Here is a 16,590-nt window from a genome sequence, read left to right on the forward strand (position 1 = left end):
CACTACAAGCAGATTGCACTGATCACCTGTGTATGTCAGCAAACATAGATTGAATACAAAACCGCTCTTTTCAAACATACTTATCTTACAGGTGTAAGTGATCAGCCTTTCTTTGATATCTATGGTTCAATGCATCGGTACCGCGAGAACGTTGTAGTGCAGGGCGGTATAGTCAAAATTGTATTCATCTATTGCTATGGTAGTTAATCCGATTAACTACGTCACTTCTACGGCGTATTGTCAATCCCAAAGCGGCTGCTTAATTATACTATAAAATGCTACACTTCATGATTGCATCATGCATTTGTACTATATGTGACAAACGGCGAAATCAACGAACCATTGTAAATAAAGGTTACAACATACTAAAATTAATTGTGCCTTTATTACAAGGTGTGAGCTGAAATTGAATTCTTTTTTTCCTATCTGTAATTAATTCCATTTCGATTTGTATTTGGAAGATACCTTCTCTTAAATAACAGTATTGCGAACCACCAGCATCCCTAGTTCGATGTAGAGAGTCTGTCCTATTCAGAGGAAATATTGCAATTACACACCTTTTAACAATAACCAATGACACTAGCACATATCAGAGAAGATGTAAGAGAAGGAGGGAGAACAAAATTATATCCTTGAGATAATCCCATAGGTAATCCTGTTGCACCTATTCATAGTCCTTTATTCTCAAGTGGTGGGTTAACCAACGATTAACAATGAGAGGACATTCCTGAACCTCGTTCAATTTCTGGATGATTTGAAGTGACCGCCAATTATGACCATTTGATATTTAATACCAGCAATGTGAAAAAAAAAATAATGTAGTGCCAAAATAATGTACCCTTTTACGGAAGGAGCAAAATTTAAGAAGTTTATAACTCCGCTTCTGCAGTACGAATGTCAGGTTATTATTTCCCAGTCTTTAAAAAAATGCAGGCAGAAGTAGGAATCGATCTCGGTACCTCCCGGTTAAACAGCACTGTGCAAGACCACTAAGCCAACTAAATATCTCTTGTGAGATGTGTGACATTAATCTTTGATATTGCCTAATGGAACAAATCGCGGAATTAAATCAGTAATAAAAGAAGCAGATTCTTATTATATAGCAGTCAAATTGGATAAAAGGGGAAATATTTGTCCCTGCTCTAAAGAAAATATAGGTTAGAAAATTATCAAATAAATTTAAATTTAAATTGAGATTTTATATTTATTTCTTTCACGAGGCGGCATTATCACAGACAAACACTGTATAAGCTAAAAATTCGACCCTCATCACTAGATGCTGTCATAGCTCAATGGTAGAGCATCAGACTGACAGCAATGGTTATATTTATGATTTTAATGCTACGCTAAAATTTGTTCAATTTTTTTTCGTTTATTTATATGTAATGAAATGTTAACGGGATCCACATAATATTTATGTTCAAGTTTGATATGTAGCAAGTTACAAGTTACACTCATCATTAATTGTAATATCGATTCGCAACATAATCCTGTACGTGGACCTGATTTGTCAGGGGTAAGTTAGTTATGTACTGTACACATTTTATTTTATTTATATTGAATAACCACAATGGGGGGCTAGCTATCCATAATGTGGAACTGAGAAACTGAATATGCCCATTGGTTCATTCTGCATGCGTTTTCAGAAAACAGGAGTCCTATTCATTCCACTCAGCGCGATGAAATTATAATGTACATGTACATTTTTAAGCATGTGGGGTCTGCATCTCCTTCTAAGGTTATTCTACCGACCTTGATTTTCCAGCAGCCAATCAGAAGCGTGCACGGCTGCGATATCGCAGTGCGATGCGAAAAAGTTGAACATTGTTCAACTTTTTCGCGGACCAAAATTTACAACCGCGTGATGAGAATTTTCACCGCTGAGCTCGTAAAAACCTGGCTCAGATTACAGTTTTATAGCATCGCATCGCGCTGCGATGTGGAGTAAGGATCGGGCTTAAAGAGCAAACCTGATTGTGACTTTTGAATGTTTGCTCTGCTCTGAAATAAAAGTGTCAATTGTCAAGATGATGATTTACACAGTCAATATATATTAGGTATTAGCCTACGTAAAACAACTATGTAATTCTTGTTTGTCAAAATTGGTTGTTTCCCGGGGCTGTTAATCCTGGTTTTACTTTCAATTCTATTCACAAATAATGTTCTTGTATATTTTGTCTGATATTTCTAAGCCACAATTATTTTTCATTATTATATTATACTTTATAGGGTGTGATTTACTATGAATTGTGAAAGCATTCTCAACAATTATTATGCTGTAATTAATGTCTTTGCTAGAAATTGAAATTTACCAAGGTTTCATGAGCATACTATTTTTATAGGAGTTTTTGTGAATTCAGATAATAATATGAAGACCTGAGCGCAAGAAGACCGTAAGTCCACTTGGCCCATCAACATGTATACACTCAAGTGGCGTATAGTTTTGTAATGTTTTATACATGTTCAGGGGCCAAAACAAATCTTTCACAACCTTTCATAATGTTTTCACCCTGGAACATGTATAAAAACATTATAAAACCCTAAGAAACTATACGTAACTTTAGTGTATGCATGTTGAGGGGCCATGGACTTACGGTCGTCTTGCGCTCAGGTCTTCATACGTTGACAGAATCGCACTACTAACCAATCCAGGGTCGTGGGGAGTTAGATTGACAGTGACGTCAGACGCAAACTAGTCTATCTAAGATTATAATCATGACTTCATCATGACTAAGATTATAATCATGACTTCATTATCATAATGCTTGATTGCATCCATTGGTATAAGGATTTTAGAAATAAGGTAACATCAAAATAGCGTTTATAACATACATTTAGCACAAAACATTGGTCTCTCAGTTGTGATATGTGCCATGTCGATATCAAAAAAACAGACACTTTTGGGCAGGTTTTTAGTTATCTTAAATAAAGAGATATTTTGCTACACAACGTAGTTTTCCCCCAATGAAATCGGACATTCCTAAGCGAAGATATTGAAATCGTAAGTTATGGTATTATGGAAATTGAGATATCGGCCTTTAACCATAGAACTACGAAGGGGTACCGGGTGTACCCCCCCCCCAATATTTTTAATCCGTCATAAAAAAAACCGCACGCGTTTACGCCCAAACGACCTAAGCTAATCGTACATACATCCTTTGCGCTTATTTTGGTGATAACATTTTCACCCCGGCACCTTACCTGGGGGTGCGATCGGCCATCAAAGATGACCATAGAGGAGGGGGAGAGGCCCCAATGATTTTCATTTTGCTCTTGTGAAATTATTTCAAGAGCTACTGACTTTTTGCTTGTTAGTTAGGTGAAAATGGTCATTTCCTTTTATACTTAGTAGAACAAATTCGGTGAAAATCGCATTTTTTTGTAGCATTTTAGCCAAAAATCAATTTTGCCTTTACTTTGGTACATACCGGATGTCCCAAAAAAGGTTACATGTAGAGATTTTTGACAATAATCTAAGTTAATGTTAACAAAACATAAATATCATTTTCATGACATAATCTATGTACCCTCTACTAGTACCCCAACTACGTACCTAATCCGCATTCCACGCATTCCTGAGCAAGCTCTTTACGTGACATAATGCAACACGAGGTTCATTATACCACCGTCACAGCCGGCCACCGTGCATTTGGCGGGGCACTAGAGTAGGTCCAGCAATATCATGGCAGATGCAGTATTTTATTCTGATAAACAAAGAATGAAACTTGTTCAGTTTTATTTCAAGAGTACAGTCAGAAATGTAAAAACAAACAGCAGCGATTTCAAGTCAACAAAATCAAAACAAGGCCTAAATACAAAAGATTGTTATTCATTTCACTATGTTGATGACATGAAATACAGCGTGAAGAACTGCTTTCACCAAACACGGGTTCTTCTCTAATGACCACCTTCCTTTATTTGTAACCACCAAGAGTCAGGAAGTTCTTCAATCTGATTTATTTTCAGTGTACAATATTTTATTTCTGCATTTACGATCCAGCCCAAAAGTGTCTGCTTTCGATATACCACGTCTGTAAGAAGTTTTGACTTAAAAGTCATTGGGAATGCATGCATGTGTGAGCAATTTTATGTGTGAGCTTTTGATAACGTACATGTGAGTGCGCATGTGCGTACTGGGGTGTGTGTGCGTTCTAACAGGGGTGTGCGTACTAACATGTGGGGTTTACTAAGACGTGTGTGCGTACTAACATGTTTGTGCGTACCTAGGTCTTAAACTCGTGTTCCTACGATCACATTATGCTGATGGCAGTCTGCTTGAGTGTAATAGAACCTTCTGCAATTTTGTGCCAGCTCTCTGGAATCAATTACATGTATAACTTCGTACTTCTAAGCTGAAAGCCCATTTGTTTCCAAACTAATTGGTCGTTAAGTTGCTGGGTTTTTTTCAATTTTTAGTTAAGTTGTACATTTTATTGTAGCCTAAGATTTAGTGTAAGTTGTACTTTTAAGATCATTGTAAAGCGCTTTGTTCATACTCATGCTATATAAATTTCGTTAATTGTATTGTATTGTATTGTATTGTATTGTATTATATTGTATTGTATTTGCAAGTTATTTACTGCCCTTCCAACAAGCCATGTACATTTTTATGTATATTACGTCCCAAAAAATGTTGCTATATTGAAGTTAAACTGATAAAATATGTTTGTAATAAATTCGCGCGAAGCACGAAAAAATTGGCACTTTTGGGTCTAAAATGGCCAAATATGAGGTTAATTTGTTCAAAATTCCACATACAGGTATCAACATTGGGGGATGATTCCATGGACCACCCCTGGCAAAATATTGGGGGATTTATCCCCCCCCCCCCATCCCCCGGGATCTACGCCTATGCCCGGCTGGAATTCCATGTGAAATTCCAAAGTATCTGCGTACCATCACGCCCGTTAAACTGGGAAAAACATTCAATATAGCCAATCAACTGCCGTGTGGGCAAACTTAACTTTAATCCTTTGACCTCAAACTGGTGCCACATTCGCAATTTAAATTGTTTTTCATTCATTTGTCACCAAATACTCTTAGCAAGATGGTCGTTAAGAATTTGTAACAACAGTTTCAAACAGACTTTTCAACAATATTAACCTTTAAAATTGGGTAAAGTTTATTTTGAACAATGATGAATAAAGTACTACGACTGGAGTATAGCTGGGCTAATTGACTTTAGCTAAAGGGTCGCGCATTTTGTGTCTAGTTTTGTTGTTTTGTATGGAAATCACTTAACTAGGGCACGCAATCCACATACTCTCCATGTTTAACATTTTTGAGTATGTGGATATAGCGTTAATATATAAATGTTAAAACATTTATATAACTGTGTACTTATTAGTCGTGCTAGTTACACGAAAACTTTTGGAGAAAATACATTACTGGGGACACTAATACATCTCGGAGTTTATACATCTATGTTCATGTACGCTAATTCACGACTGAGCCTCACTTTTAATAGAGGTGAGTTTAATAGTTATGCACACATTTGATTGAAAACGCTTGAAAAAGTAGTAGAACAACAAAATATTTTTAGGCAAATATTCAAAATATTTTCACAACACGTAAATAATATTATGTTGGAATATTTTGCATAACGATTAAAACAAAAAAGGCACTGTACAAACAAAGCTACATGCTATCGTTTAGAGCACGTCAAAGTCTTGGAGCTGCGATCAAGCAAACCCAGTCGGCACTCAGAAATATTAAATTTCAGTTATTTTCAGTTTATTATAGGATAGTACAAAACAGTTCCACAGATGGATATTGCAGAAAATCCCATTGGAATTGAACAACCATTTCCAAAGATATGAGCAATTCAAGAGTTTCCAAATCAAATAATTTTATGTTTGTTTGGCTATATAAATAAAGATGTACCGCTAACATATATAATGAACCACTAAGGTGTCTTGAATAACTGAAATTTCAGTGAAATAATTGGATTCCTTGCCCTTGTCGTTATTTTTTTGAGAAAAATGCAAAATTAGTCACAAAATTTATCAGGGGTGTAGTACCAACGTATACGGTGTGGGTAAATAGTTCATGGATGGATTAACTAAATTAAGTTTAGTTAATAAGTCTATTCGTTCATGAGTTCAAACAAAGTACCACACAGTATCTTATTCGTTGTCATCCAAAGTCAATCGATCAACTATTGTTCTATTGACGCTGACAGAGCGGTAAACGGTTCTATTGGTATTTCAAAAGACTCGATTTGTTTATCTCATTCCACTTATACAGCGTAATGCCACATAGCCCACATTTTCTGCAACAGTAATGTTGGATTTGGTAACAGTTTGTGAAGAGGTTAATGTAATTCACCTTCCAATGTTTAACTACTCCTCTTTTCGCCAAACGACAAGTGTTTCTGGAATGCTGCTAAAATAAGAAAACTTTTAATGCTAATTTATTGCACATTCTAGGGAAGCGTGGTTACCTTTTTTTTTTAAAGCCGAGTGAGAGGGTTTTCAATGAAATATTTTTGTGTCAAAATAGAAGTATCCTATGTATAAAAGAATACATGAATATTTACTGCACATCATATATAACGATACGTGATACCCAATTGTGGCACATTTGATGTCGTTTAAGAAGCAGAGAATTTTATTTCAATTTTATATACGCCAAAATATTTGTTTTTAATTGAGCAAGAATAAGGATAGAAAAAACGTTGAAAATTCTATGTAAAAATTACATTAGACCCCGCCAAAGATTACTCTTTCGTTTTTATGGTAATCTCATCTTTTATTTCCTGAAAAAAATTGGGGTCTAATGTGGATTATTATATAAATGACAAAAACATCGAACGTGTATAAAAGAAAAATGGTAAGTTCCACTATAGTATTATACTGATACACATGTATATACTAGACCATAACAGAATTCTCAAACATCAGATCAATTTTAAACTGACAACAAAATATATTTTCACAGCCAAATTATACTTGACATGTTTAAACACAAGGAACCAGCTGTGACTATACAATATTTATACAATTATTATAACGATAAAGGCCTGTTTTTAAATGTCGAAAACGTGCCGCAGTTCAGTTTCAAAAAAGTTTCAAAATTAAATCTAAAAAGGATTCAAATATTTTTTTTTTAAACCGTTGACATATTAACACAAGTAATGCATGTGCGGCAGTGTTTATTATCCGTTACTAATAAGTATGAATACTTGGGATTTGCATTGTATTATTGTTAAAGCCATATTATAACATTTGCTGAGGAGAACGCCGTCAAATTTATTTTTTTTTAAATTCTGGTTTTACACGATTGTAATGTACTTTAGTCAATAAAGATACTCTGCAAAAATCAAGACTTTAGTTGCTGTAGTTTTGTCAAAATCCGAGATGTTGAATAAAACGATGGAACCGGCGTTTTATTATTACGATGGAAATATTAGTCGAACACGTATGCACAGTACGTACACGGCGTGCGGGATACACACACACACACCCCGAGGATCGTACCGTATTACAACCGCGGGAGTAACATGCATGGGCGCTAGTAGTAAATTCCAATTTTCTATGCTTTACCTCACTTGTTCGGCTCAAAATTAAAAGGGGACATATCTGACAGTAAAAGCTAACATTCTATGGAAAATAAATACTAATCTATTTTTACAGAAATTTTATAATATGGCTTTAAGTTAAAATTGTTACACGTCTGCAGCAGATGCCCGTAGGTGCTAGTAGAAACTTTCATTTTATATTCTAAATATCATTCCGAACCAAGAATTAACCCTCTACCTTTTTTCAAGCAAACTAGGCCAAACTTTTAAAGGTCCCTTAACCAACTTTAATAAGCCAAATACCACATTTTAAACAATGGGCTATTCCAGTTGAAATCCACACTACCCCTGTGGAAGATGTTGGAAATATCTTCCACGGGGAGTATAAATTTCAAATGGAATGATTACATTAAGCAGCTTCATTTGAAACTCACCCTCCCTCAGTGGAAGATTCAGGTTGAATCTTTCTCAGAGGGTGTATGAAATTCAAATAGAGGTGCCTAATGTGTTCATTCCATTTGAAATTCATACTCCTCCTGTGGAAGATAGTTCCATAATTTTCTACAGGGGTAGTGTGGATTTTAAGTGGAATAACCCAATGTTTCTAGTTATAGAGAGTTGTTAATAATATTAGACTACGCTAGTTTTATGATTTAATTTTATAGGCCTATACAAAATCGGGTATCAACTACCGGGTAAAGTTCTACATTAAAAAAATATAACCCGATGTCATCTTACTGTACTCGAAAAACGAATAGTTTTATTTACTTGAGAACTTTTTTTACCAAACTCATGTATAATGCATGAAAACTATTGTTTATTCTTCTATGTTCTGTTCAATAGCTCAACATACTGGGGTACGGGCTACAAACACTTTCTATAGAATTGACTACAAACAACCCGAACCAAGATGAAATTTGACTGCGTTGAGAAACACCTTCGTGTGTTGTTTTCGGCTCATGGCAAACTTGTTGGTAAACACCCTGCACCATTCATCATTATCCCACTTTTGCTTACTGTGATGCTAGCGGCTGGAATGTTTACACATTTTACTAAAGAAAATGACCCAGAAGCTTTGTATGGTCCACAAGGTTCAGAATCGCGCCGAAATCGCGACGTTCTGGAAGACTTGTACTCGAACATAGTCGACGAGAATATGTTACCCAGACATCAACTTAGAATTGGACGTTCCGGGTGGCTAATTGTTACACCCAAAACCGACGACAATATTTTGACAATACCAAATATGAAAGAAGTTTTAAGATTGCATATGGAAGTAATGAATGTTACAATTCAACAGGCTGATGTTTATTATACATTCGAAGATTTATGCTTAAAATGGAATGGAGAATGTCACGAAAATGAAATTTTAGCTCTTCCAGACTATACGGGATTTCGCGAAAATGTGTCGCTCACATATCCTTTGGCAATGAATTCAAACGGAAAAAGATTCTTAACAGGTGGGCTCTTAGGAGGTGTAACACTTCAGGATAAGAATATGATCGAGAAAGCAGAAGCGTTATTGTTGACTTATCCCTTACGTTATGACACTAATGAAGAAGTAGAGAATGGGTTGAAATGGGAAAGAACATTTTTATATCAAATGGAGCATTTTATTTCCGATAAGCTCAATGTCTACCGGTTTGCCATTGTATCTGTGACTGAAGACCTCGGTGAGTCTACAGGCGTCCCTTTGGACCTAGTTGTAAGTGGGGTATTTATCGTTGCCGCTTTCTGTATACTATCTACCACCATGCTGGACTGGGTCCGCAGCAAACCTTTATTGGCTATATTAGGTTTGTTCACGGCTGGACTTTCCTTGGCTTCTACATTTGGATTGCTTGCGTTTATCGGTATTCCCTACGCCAGCACAGCGGCATCAATGCCATTTCTTATTTTAGGTGAGTAATGTTCTCTGTTTAAATGATTTAAAAGTTTATCAAGAATCTACTAACTAGTATTTAAAAGTATGAAAATGCTACATATGCATCGATATTGGGCAGATGTATTGTCAAAGGTGCTCTATTTAAGATTATCGTGGAAAATAAACAGTGGTGTGAGCAGTAGCGTAGCCAGCGGAGGGCAGGTTGGGCAGAGTGCCCCATCTCTGACAAAAAATGAAAGAAAATTTGGATAGGAAAAGAAAGTAAAGGAAACGAAAAGGGGCACGGAGTTCGTTTCTCACCAAAATTCACCACCGATCATGGGCCAAATAGTCTTAAAAACCACTATGCGCGCACATTGTCCCAATAAAGTCCTTTTCGAAAGCTCGAAGACTCTTACATGTTCATTTAAAAAAAACCGCTATATATATATCCCACCGATAATACCGGGTCAAAATGATGCAACCTGAATTCTTTTTCGTCTTTGCCCCTGCATTTTTATTTTGCCCCCCCCCCGGGCGTCGCTAGAGGGGGGCAAATAATACTACACTTTTGTCGGCGAAATTGTTAGGAAATTGTGCTGTTGTAACGTAATCGGCCTATTATTAATGATATAGTAGTTACTAATTAAAAACAAAAATTTGGGTCTACAATTCACACAATATTTCCGTCGGCAAAACATGCTGTACACCCCGAATCATAATGGTCTAGCGACGCCCTGCCCCCCATCAAGAAAGCTGGTTATGTCCCTGCATGTGAGATTAGATACTTGGGTTGGAAATGCGTTTTTTTGATGACGAAGATGTCACCGACAGCATATTAACGCTTTACACATGCACAGCATACGAGATCAACATGTCCAAAAAGAAGACAAATTGGCCATTTTTTGAAATCCATACGCAGGGCTTGATTGGCTGAGGCCAAAGATATAAAGCACACCAGGAATACATCGCCTTTTCCGTTATCCCCTAACCTCCTTTCTTTCTTAAAATATTCATCGGGAAAAAAATAATATTGAAGCAAAGGAAAAGGGTAGCAAGGTACAGAAACAACAAAGTTTTCAGAAGAGCAAGAAAACCCCAACTACAAAACCAAGATAGAAAATGGGAGAAAGAAAAGAAATAGCAGGAACAAGAAACAAGTAAGTAAGAATTATAAAAATAATATACTTATAGTTATATATAAAAACCGAAAGTCAGAAAAAAAGGCTTACGAGGAAGTGAAAGAAAGAAGAGTGCATAAATTTACAATGAAAGCCAAGGAATGGAAAAATGAAAAGGTATGAGAAAAGGAAAAGAGATGAAATGAAGCGAAAGTTGCATTTTTCAAAACGGTACCGTATCATATTTTCTCTATTCAGTATGTTCAGAGAAAGATGTACATCAAGGCTGTCCATTTTTGCATTATTGTTTATATTATCTATTGAAGTTTTGACCTGTAAAAAAATATGAAATAAAATTACATAAAACTTCCCCTTCACAAATTGTTGTAAAAGTGCAGTACGTATATAAGTGCATATGCGGACGATATTACAGTATTTCTATCACATAACCAGTGAATTTTCTATTGTGGCAATTCAATACAAACTGGAGCCACATGGATTGGATCTCGTAAAGCAAATGAAAGAAAGTTGCATGATTTAAAATGGAAATTGTACCAAATAAAACTGTTAAGGGATCTGGAATGAGAGCACATCAGACATATCGAATTGCATTCTGAATACGAGGAATGTCTTTCTGATATCAAATCATTTTTGAAATTCACGATATAATACAAAAGACCTAATTTTTTTTGGTGTTTTGGGAAAAAAATCCATATCTTCAATACGAAAAGGTCAAAATTTTCAATTGATCATCGGCTTTTCATCCCACCTACATACACTTTAAGTATAAATCATCAGATTTATAAAGTTTACTTCGAGTACTGTTAAATATCAAAAATATCGATTTTTAATCATTTGCCATAAAATGTGTATCACATTGCGAATTTCAAAAAATCAAAATTATTTGATATCAGAAGGACATTCTTCGTATTCAGAATGCAATTCGATATGTCTGGTGTGCTCTAATGTCCCACAATAAATACTGTCCAAACGTTCATACCCCATCCCTTAAATCCCTTGGTGCACATTTTAGTATAGTAGTAGTCTTCAAATGTGATAACTGAAGGAAAGGCACCGAAGATTAATAAAAGTATGCATGCTTGAAAAATCAGAGACCTGGCAATGACCGGGAAAATTATGCGACAAAGAGTTTACTCTCCTCGCAACTAACATGGTTATCTATAATTATGTATACGTATATGAAAACTGTGATAACATGTAATAAAACAAGTTAATACAACCTTTTTCCAAGGAGTGGTTATAAAGGGAAAGGTCATAGGAAACCACTAAAGTTAAACCACGATTGTTTGATGTAATGTAAAACTGTGAAAAAGTTGAACAATGATGGCGCTATTTATCTTAAATCTTGTTTGCATCTTTACAAAGGGTAGACACATGTATAATGGTATCAGAACATCAGAAAAATATTTACAAATGGCAAGGAAATTTAAAAAAAATTATCATGAAAAGTAAGGAATAAGTCATATCATTTGGCTAATTTAGATTTAAAATATATGTAAATAGTGCCCTCAATGTGCACACAAGTATAATACAGTCTATAAAATAAAAATTGACACAAAAAGCAGAAAAAGATAAATAATTTGATATAGAAATCTATCTTAAAAATAGCCTTAAAATATATGTGTATTCGTGTGATAGCTGTTGAAATTATGCAGGTCTAAAATTGAATATTATATATATATATTTTTTGTTAGAAAAATTGATAAATGATCACATCAAACAATCGTGAAACTGGGGCCCCTGATGCCCAAATGCATGCCAGATATTTGTAAATTATATAATTCTGTTAAAAGGAGCGATGTATTGTCATGCAGCCTGTTTTCTTTCTACATTTTATACAGATTGATTGCGGCAAGATAAAACTATATTATTATTTTTTTTTAATTTCCAACAGGTATTGGTGTAGATGACATGTTCATCATGATATCTGCGTGGCGACAGACAAGCGTCCATAAATCAGTCCCGGATAGATTGAGTCAAGCAATGGAAGATTCTGCACTGTCTATCACCATCACTAGCGTAACTGACGCCCTCGCGTTCGGAATCGGCTGCATCACACAGTTCTATTCCATTCGACTGTTTTGTATCTATGCTTGCATTGCTGTTCTGTTTTGTTATCTGTACATGATAACGTTCTTTGCAGCATGTGTAGTGATAACTGGATACAGAGAAGAACAGAATCGTCACGCACTGACTTTTCTCAAAGTTCATCCCAAACAAGACGCACCATCAAAGGCATATTTTCTACTTTGTGCTGGAGGTTCTTCAACAAACAAAGATAACCATCAAGACAATGCAAGTGAATCTTCAGAACCTGCTTTGATGATATTCTTTAAGAAATATTACGGTCCATTCGTTACGCATCCGTTGTCCGCTGCAATTACTGTTCTTCTGTTCCTGGCGTACCTTGGGTTAGTGATATGGGGCTGTGTATATTTGGAAGAAGGCGGGGAATTGAAACAAAATATCGCTACTGATGATTCCTATCTGAGCATGTATTACAAAGAAGAGAAAAAGTACTTCAGAAGTTACGGTCCTGACATGTCTGTGATAGCAACATCAGAACTTGAATACTGGAAACCAGATGTGCAGAGAGATTTAGAAAATGTTATGGCAGATCTTGAAGCAAGTGTGTACTTTCACGACTCGAATTTCTCAATCTCGTGGCTGAGGAAATACCTGCACTTTTTGAGCGTTCTAAAGATAGAAAGCCCCTCCAAAGAAGTATTTTTGAATACTCTCCGCGAAAAATTTCTCGTCCTACCAGTATATAAACAATTTGTGCCAGATATCATCTTTGATTCGGACAACCAATCAATAGTTAGTTCTCGGTATTACGTTATTGGAAAAGATCTTGACACAACTGTTAAAGAGCGTGACATGTTCTGGTACATCCGAGGTGTCGTGGCCGAATCTAGATTGGACCTCATTACCTATACTCGTGCTGCTCCTCGGACTTATGAACAATTTATAGCAATACGTAGCAACACGATATTGACAATGAGTATTGGTGTGGCGTCAATGTTTCTCATTGCTTTCCTTCTCATTCCTCATCCAATCTGCGCAATAACCGTCACATTATCCGTTGTCTCCACCCTCATTGGAGTCATCGGTTACATGTCTCACCTGTCTATCCCACTAGATTCCATCTCAATGGTTACTCTCATTATATCCATGGGTTTCAGTGTCGACTACTCTGCCCATATTAGCTACGCATACACAACATCTCCGCACCAAAATCGCCGAAAACGATCTATCCATGCTTTGTACTCCCTAGGAGCTCCCACACTACAAGGTGCTATTTCTACCGCTTTGGCCGTGTTCACATTCGCCTTTAGTAAATCCTACATTTTCCGTACTTTTTCTGGACAATGTTCCTGGTCATTGTCATCGGTACCTTTCACGGACTACTTTTCCTACCAGTTTTCCTCATGCTTCTTGTACCTAATTCTAATCGAAAGGAAGAAAACAAGGCAAGACCTACTTCAATGGGAACTGTAAACTCAGGATTCACTACAGAACCACCTGCGTTCAGCAATTCACAATTCAATCTTGGTTCAAGAATCTTTCTACCACAGAGATCCTCAAATACACCGGCCATATTTGCTCAAATCCCAACAGCTGATAACACGACTTCATATCCCGGATGTATCTATCAAGTTGTGTACAACCCCAATCATAGGAGATCATCGTATCGAGATCAGAGCACTAGAAGACCCCATCTATCTAGTTCAATATAGAACTTAGAAACTGATGGTATCCTAGCTAATAATAACATGGATCTGTATTATTGTAAAAAATTGTCTATCAGAAGTGGGATTTTCAAGAAATAAATATCTAGTACAATATTTTCAATTTCCCAAAGTAATAATGCACGATCTATATCATGCTTGCCTTCATTGGTATAGCGCGGGCTCCCATTGAACACGTACATTGTCGTGCCACCCTAACTGCGCCTGTCCGTTGACGTCTGAAATCATATCAATAAATCATGTTAATTATTATATTGAATGTTTCACCGATTTCTGTCAGTCCTATCATTCGTCTTTCGTAACAGACCATGCAGTCTGGGTGCGAGACTGAGAATGTAGAGCTATCTAGGTTGCGTTTACAATGTAATGGGGTGAAGAAATTCATTGAAAACAAGTGAAACATGCAATATTAATAATTAATATGATTTATTGATATGATTTCAGACGTCAACGGACAGGCGCAGTTAGGGTGGCACGACAATGTACGTGTTCAATGGGAGCCCGCGCTATACTATATGTCCTGATCCTTGCCAAATAGGATATTCTTATCAATAATAGTATTGATGTTATCTCACATCCAATCAATTTGTCCGAAAGTTCAATAGCCCGAAAGGGGTTAAAGTTATGGTTAGGGCATTTTATGTTAGATGAATAAGGGATGAGGTTAGAGTTTAATAGCATTAGAGTAATGACAGGAGGGTGAAAATGCATAAGAGCAATGTCGGGTCAGTGGTCACAAATCATGTTCGACCTAAATGAAAGACAAGGATAAAAAGACTAGTTTGTGTCTGACGTCATCTGTCAATCAAACTCGAGCACGGTTTGTTTGCAAGTGTCATGATGATATGATTTGCTGAACGCGGCGGTAATTCATTTCATTCATTCATTTTCATTCATTTCATTCGGCTGCGAAGCAGGCGACTACAAAGATTCCATTTACTACGATCTGAAGCCAAAGTGGCAATGGCATCTGGCAGTAGAAAGTTGTCGAAATCCCCAACAGTTTTTGCACATAAGACAAGTAGGATGTTCTTTGCCTTCCAGGTCTTCTTTTACCATGTAATGGGGTGTAGAGAGCATATCTTCTGCATGGTTCATCTTCCTGCATCCTCAGGATATGTCCCAGGAATCGTAGTTGTCGTGATCTGACAGAGTTGATAAGAGGCACAGTGTTGGTGATGGTAATACCGGGTGCCTTATTGTTAATTTTGCACCTTCAAACATACAAACCATCTCGAAAGTTCTTCATAGTAGGAAACTTTCTTTCGCGAAGGCACCATGTCAACAATGCCAAGAAAAGTTGCTTTTTGTCTTGTAAAAGTAAGTAATTTTTCGCCATTTTCTGCTATTCCTTTTCTCCGACTGGCACCAGATAAATCGACCTTCCTTTTACGCGCTATTAACCTGTGTAAACCAATCAACATGATCAAGGATAGTAATTGACAGTGACATCAGACGCGATATAATCTTTTTATCTCTGTCTTTCATTATAAGATCATCATTTCGCCATTTTATTATTATAACCTCTGGTCTGCGTTTGTTAACATTTCTAAGAACACATTTGAGGTTTATATCGTGGGCTTAGAGCCAGAACCACCTATGTCCATCTGTTTTCTTATTTACATATTACTTATTTCGGTAACAATGGATGCTTAATTATGCCCTCCATAAGAAAATGTAAGTGACTTTGGGGTATATACATGGTCACTTGCGTCTAACTACCTGTTCAAGTGGCCATGCATATACCACAAAGTCACTTGCATTTATTATGGATGGCATAATTAACCGTCCATTTGTTGCCGAAATGAGTAACATGTAATTGAGAAAACAAGTGGACATAGGTGGTTCTGGTTCTAAGCCCTCGATATGACCCTTGCCGTTGTATGCATAGAAATTAACATAAATTTGACTAACGTCTACATTTGAAGACCTGAGCGCAAGAAGACCGTAAGTCCACTTGGCCCCTCAACATGTATACTCTAAAGTTACGTATAGTTTCTTAGGGTTTTATAATTAAGAAATAAAGGGTAATACATGATCCTTTACACGAAAATAATGTGTCCGAGGCAGTAAAAACGTAAATAATGGGTGAGGCGCAGCCGAACCCATTATTTAAACGTTTTTACTGCCGAGGACACATTATTTGCGTGTAAAGGATAATGCTGCACCCTTTATTTCTATTCTATTACCACAAAATAGTGCGATTTAAAGAGAAAATATCACATTTTTGCCCAAATATTTCAAGTTGTTTACCTCAAGGTGGAGCGCCTACGCGTAGCCAAAGCGTATGCACATTCCAATAACACAACCTAA

General features: G+C 36.4%; 1 pseudogene; it reads left to right on the plus strand.

Moving 5' to 3' along the window:
* Nucleotides 1–8,429: 8,429 nt before the first annotated feature.
* LOC140163757 (patched domain-containing protein 3-like) lies at nucleotides 8,430–14,265 on the plus strand (annotated as a pseudogene).
* The last annotated feature ends 2,325 nt before the right edge of the window (nucleotides 14,266–16,590 follow it).

The sequence above is a fragment of the Amphiura filiformis genome, chromosome 11 (assembly GCF_039555335.1).
Source record: "Amphiura filiformis chromosome 11, Afil_fr2py, whole genome shotgun sequence".
In the NCBI taxonomy this organism is placed as follows: Eukaryota; Metazoa; Echinodermata; class Ophiuroidea; order Amphilepidida; family Amphiuridae; genus Amphiura; species Amphiura filiformis.